This window comes from Vipera berus (assembly GCF_964194415.1).
Source record: "Vipera berus genome assembly, chromosome: 3".
In the NCBI taxonomy this organism is placed as follows: domain Eukaryota; kingdom Metazoa; phylum Chordata; class Lepidosauria; order Squamata; family Viperidae; genus Vipera; species Vipera berus.
In genome coordinates this window covers 118,532,939-118,539,192 of record NC_138204.1, presented here as the reverse complement: position 1 = coordinate 118,539,192, position 6,254 = coordinate 118,532,939, and positions in this window count along the sequence as shown.

Sequence of the window (6,254 nt, the reverse complement as noted above, 5' to 3'; positions counted from 1 at the left end):
TGGCACGGGTGCAGCCACGGCACCCTGGCAACTCTCAAAAGAGTGGCGTGGATTGAAAGAGCCTTCCCCCAAACCACCTGGTTTAATTTGCTCCCCAGTCCCGAAACCAAACTCCCCGCTTCGCACAACACCCGTCCTTCAAAGTCTGGCAACTTCCCTCTCTGAGACAGCCCTGCTCGATGCGTAATTGCGCACGGAAAGCAAAAGCTTTGCTGCGGGGGGGGGGGGGAATACCAACACTATTGTTGCGTGTTTCTAGTCTGTCTTTTAGGGCAAGGGTTCCCAACCAGGGGTGTGAGATGATATTGCAGGGGGTGCGAAAACTTGGGTTTTCAAAATTATAGCGCGTATGCATAATTTGTTGCATAATTTGTTTTGAACTTTTTTAAGGGGTGTGAGAATATATCATAAGTGTTCTAGGGGTGCTGGGTATAGAAAAGTTTGGGAACCACTGTTTTAGGGTTATGTTTTTTGTAGGTTGGGCTGTATTGTCTTTTTGAAGACAGATGCAAAAAAATGAATTAAGTAGTTCTGCTTTCTGTCTACTGCCCGTTACTTCATTGCATCTTCTCTCATTAGTGGACCAATTGTTTCCTTGACTTTTTTCTTATTTTTTATACGTTGAAAGAAACTTAAAAAATATATTTGACAGTTGTTGCAAGTCTTAGTTCATTCGGAGCCTTAGGTTTCCCGAACTCATATTTGCAAATTCAGGCTATTTGTTGGTATTCTGCCTTAGTTATATGTCCTTAGAAAGCTGAAAAGGCTTCCACATTATTTACTCCAGAGACCTTGAGAATGAAAAAAGGAACTTCTGCATACAGTGGGTATCTGCTAGTCTGTTCACTGAAAGAAAAGTCAAACTCCTATTCAAGGACAAGAAATAGATTAAATAAATAAATTCACACCATAGCAAGACCTGCTGCCAAGCAAAAAACCAGACATACAGTACTATTAAACAAAAACCTTGGTATATTGGCTGTTGCATTTTCAGAGATTTTCCGGAAGTTATAGTTGCTATAAACATTTAGTCATCAAAGCAAAGGAAATCTGTTCTACTGGGTGTGGATAGAAATAGAAAGATAACGAATGGAAAGAACATACAGGAAACTGGTTGCCATCATAACAGATGTGTAGCTGTAAACAGCCTAAGACCAAAAACAAGGAGAAATGAGCCAAGACCTGGATTCGGCTTATTTTACCCAGATCACACAAGTATTGCTTTCAAGACTCCAACAGAAAAGAATAAGTATTATATGTTCAGCTTGGCATTAGCAGAGCTATTGTGTATTAAACTGAAAATGAAAAATAATTACTAACCAGATATGACTGAAGTCTAAGACATATCTTGTTTTACTGAGCATTCCTAAATGTGCTCTCTGTCCTTGACTGCTGACTACAGCCTGGGGACTTTTCAAGTATCACTGCCTGCCCAGCATCTTCTTCCCTATTGTAAAATGTATGGACTGAAATCACCTCAGTATGGGGGAAGTCTTTTTGAGAAGATTAAAAAGCAAATATAGCAAATAAATTAGATGGTTGTTTACATACTTTAAATGCTAAATAAGACTTTTATGTTTACTGTATAGCATATGGCTATGTCTCTAGTTTTTCTTTATGAATTGCATGTAGAAAGTGTGTAGAAAGTCAGATTCTAAAAAGGTTTGCCCCCATACAATCTCAATTCTCCAAAAGAACTGTTTTCTTTCTCACAGTGGCAGGTTGTAGGTCTTGTGACTGAGCAAGAAATAAAAGTGATGTCCACTCAATTTTTTTAACCCCTCACCACCTCACAATATTAGCCATTGTTCACAGCCCTCAGAATTGAGGAGTCATGGCAAGGCTTAAACAAGACAAGGTTCAGATGTATCACTTCTCCATGAGTCAAGAAAGATCCTAGCAACCTGCAATGCACAAAATATTAGCCCAAGCCCAACAAATGACTTCTTGTGACCATCTTTATTTTTCCTGTACATACATAGACAGAAGGACTGGAAGGGGAGGGAGAAGGACTTGTCAATCTGACTACATTCATGAGCCACATTAATGGACAGGACTATATACGGTAAATCACTTCACATCTTAATACACTATTTTTCAATTCTAATGCTATCATATAAAATAATCTTTTTTGCTTCTGCAACAGGCCTAATATTAAAAATAAAAATTTGGACACTTAACTATTTCAAACATTTCCCACACTTGACCTTTAAGGAATGTAAAACATAAGTGTAATATGTAATAAGCATTAAGGAAAATCTGAGAAAACTACACTAAGATTGGGGAAATTATTTAAAAGTGAATCAGATTAGCAATGGATTTTCCCAAGATAATTTATTCTTTCTTCCCCTCATTCTGAACTGAGCCAGTTGTTTTCCAAACACATTCTTCCTGACTCTTGTAAGATGTAGCCCTTTCCCTGCCAGAAGCTTCTGATTTAAGTAATACAAAGTTTTCTCAGTGGCATCATCTCTTGAGCCAATTAATTCCAAAGCACAAATAACTGAACAAACTCCTAAAGTCCTCCACTCCCTCACTGGATGTTGATCTTCCATTGGATACCGATGAAAATACTACCTGTGCTGCTGTCTCTTTGGCTTTCTTGCCTAGCTGCTCATAGTTCCTTGACATTGTTTTCAGGATCTTTGCTGTATCATTTGTCCCCACATGAAAGAGGAGAAAGGAATAATAAATCTGTAGGCTTAATTTTTTAGAAAGCCTCTCAGTCACATATTTGATTTTTGCTCCTAGATATCTCCCTATCTGTAAAACCTACCAGTAGTACTTATGGCCACTAAAGACAACAGGGTGGAGGTGTTTCTAAGTAGATTCATAGTTGTCCCAAAGGTGCTTTTCAAAAGGAAACTGACTTTTTTACTCCCTCCCTTGAAAAGGGGCCTTTTCCAGGCCTCTGCCACCCAGATCTGAGGCTGGAGGATGTTTCCGCGGCTCTCTGGAGGCCCATTTCTGGGTGTTAGCGGCCTGGAAAAGGCTTCCAATGCCCAGATTGGGCCTCCAGAGGGCCGTGGAAACATCCCCCAGCCTCAGAGCCAGGTGGCAGTGGACTGAAAAAGGTCTCCAGTGCCTGGATCCAGACTCCAGAGGCACACAGAAGCCTCCTCCAGCTTCAGTTCCATTGTCTGTTGCAGAGAACAGGCCTCAAGTACTATGAGATCCCATAAGATCAGTAGTGTGAGATCTTGCGCCACTGAACTCGTGTGATCTTGTGTTACTTTAGGCCTCTATTTTCTGCGAATGCACTGAAGGCCTGGAGCAGCCAAGCAAGCGAAGGATCTCGATCTTCGCAGGGTGAGTATTGAAGGGCTGGTGCCTAGGGCACAGGTGTGCAACCCGCGGCTCCGGAGCCACATGCGGCTCTTTCAGCCGTCTCCTGCGGCTCCCAGTCCTCTGCCATGTGCAGTCCAAAAAAAAAAAAAAAGTGGGACTAAAAAAGTTCAACCAATCAATTCAAATATGCAGGGTAGGTGCATATCTCGCCTTGGCTCCACTCTTCAGTCAAACCCTGTTCTGCGCATGCGTGCATGTACACATATTTTTTGCGGCTCCCAGTTTTTCCTTTTGTGAGGGAACCGGTTCCGAGTCGCTCTTTCACTGTTTCAGGTTGCTGACCCCTGGCCTAGGGAGACCTGGAGCAGGGGTGGGGAGGGAGGGAATAACCACGATGAATGTTGCAATGTCTGTGGTCATTCATAAGGGTGAACGACTGCTGTGGTGCAGCAACATTCGTAATTTTGGGACTTGCTCATAAGCACTAGGGGAAGCTTATTGTGTAACTTCGGACGTTTGCAACTCTGGGATTACCTGTAATAATAATGATAATAAAGGGAAGGGACCTTGGAGCACATCTAATCCAATCCCCCGCTCAGGCAGGAAACCCTATACCCGTGGTGGCGAACCTATGGCACGCGTGCCACAGGTGGCACGCAGAGCCCTCTCTGTGGGTACATGTGCTGTTGCCCCAGTCCTAGGCTTTCAGCTGTGTTTTGTAAAACCTTTTTGCTTTAGGCCTCCGCTGCTGTGTGCAAAAAAAAAAAGGTTCAATCAATTTCAACTTCTTGTGGGAAAAAAAAGATCTCGTAAAGTTGGGATTGATTGAAATTTTTGGTCCCACCCAGTCTGCCGTTACCACTGCAGCCACGCCCACCCAATGGGCCACACCCACCCAATGAGCCACATCCACCCAATGGGCCACAGCCACCTGGCACCCGACGATACATAAGTGGGTTTTGGGTTGCTGTTTGGGCACTCAGTCTCTGAAAGGTTTGCCATCACTGCCCTATACCATTTCAGACAAATGGCTGTCCAGTCTCTTCTTAAAAACTTCCAGTGTTGGAGCATTCACAGTTTCTAGAGGCAGGTTGTTCCACTGATTAATTGTTCTAACTGTCAGGAAATTTCTCCTTAGTTCTAGGTTGCTTCTCTCTTTTGGTTAGTTTCCATCCGTTGCTTCTTGTCCTGCCTTCAGGTGCTTTGGAGAATAGCTTGACTCCCTCTTCGTGGCAGCCCCTGAGATATTGGAACACTGCTATCATGTCACCCCTCGTCCTTTTCTTCATTAGACTAGATATTCCCAATTCCAGCAACTGTTCCTTATGTGTGTTAGCCTTCAGTCCCCTGATCATCTTTGTTGCTCTTCTCTGTACTCTTTCTAAAGTCTCAACATCTTTTTTACATCTTGTTGACCAAAACTGGATGCGATAGTCCAAATGTAGCCTTATCAAGGCATTGTAAAGTGGTATTAACACTTCACATGATCTTGATTCTATCCCTCTATTAATGCAGCCTAGCACTGTGTTGGCTTTTTTGGCAGCTGCAGCACACTGCTGGCTCATATTTAAGTGATTGTTCACTAAGACTCCAAGATCCGTCTCACAGTTGCTACTATTGAGCAAGGTATACCTGTGCATTTGGTTTTTCTTGCCTAAATGTAGAACCTTAATTTTTTCACCATTGAATTTCATTTTGTTAGATAGAGCCCAATGTTCAAGTCTGTCAAGATCCTTCTGCATCTTAAGCCTATCTTAAGCAAATGTGTTCTCAGAACCGTTGAACCACATCTTTCAAAGATCCTGAAGCCCTGGAGAACTATTAGAGGACTGAAAAAGAACTGATGTGGTTCCCATCTTCAAAAAAAAAGGGGGGGGGGGAAATACATCCAGGAAACAATAGACCAATCAGTCTGCCATCAGAATCTGTGACGATTCTGGGGGAAAAAATCAAACAATAGATCTGCGAACACCTAGAAGCAAGCAAACTTATAACCAGAAGCTAACATGGGTTTGTCAAAAACAAATCATCCCAAACAAATCTTATTTCATTCTTTCACAATGTGACTAAATTAATGGACCAGCCAAATGCAGTGAATATAGTATACTTGGATTTCAGTAAGGCATTTGAGAAAGTTACTTCCACCAGAATCAAAAAGTAACTGGATTTTGACAAGAAACAGCCTGATCTTGGTCTGACTTCCTGATTCTTCTGAGTATGATGTCAAGCAAATGAATTCTCCAACTCTCCTTATGGTCCATGTAGCTGTTTAAGCAAGAGATAACAGCACACAATGAAGCCAGGCGGTTGGAGATATATTTTTGACAGGTGGAGATATATATTTGACAAGTGGAAGTGAAGCATTCGTAATTATGAATATCTTTGGACTACCTAAATTTAAAAAATAGCTCTCTTCCCTATAGATAAGTTTAGTGCTATTCTTCCTCTCTTGCCATAGGGAAGTTAGCTCATGCATTATAATATAATGCTTCCTGTGTTGTGACTTTTTTAAGGCAGGCTGCCAAATTCAAAAGTGTGCAAAAACATGCTTTCATTAGTTTCTATTTCCTACCGATTTTTTAAAAAATGTTCAAAGTACATTTTTCTGAAAGCTACCCAGTTAATTTTACTGAGTTGAGTAGCAGCATTCAGGATAGATTACCAACCATTTACTGTTGTGATTTTGTATGTACTTATGGTAAAAAAAAGGAAAACGATTTTCATTTTGTTTTATGGGAACACTGCAAAATATTTTGACAAAATATTTCCAAAAGGGGCTACTCCATTTTAAATTTTGATTTTTTCCCCCAAGTTTGTGGCCTGCTCTCAACCGTTTGAGAATTAACATTTCACCCTAAATCCTGACCATCTCTTCCAATAGATTTTTGTTGTTTTTTTACTGCTTCACTCTGGATTGATACCATGTTTGGAATTGTGCCTTGCAGACTCTCAACCTTTCCTTGCCC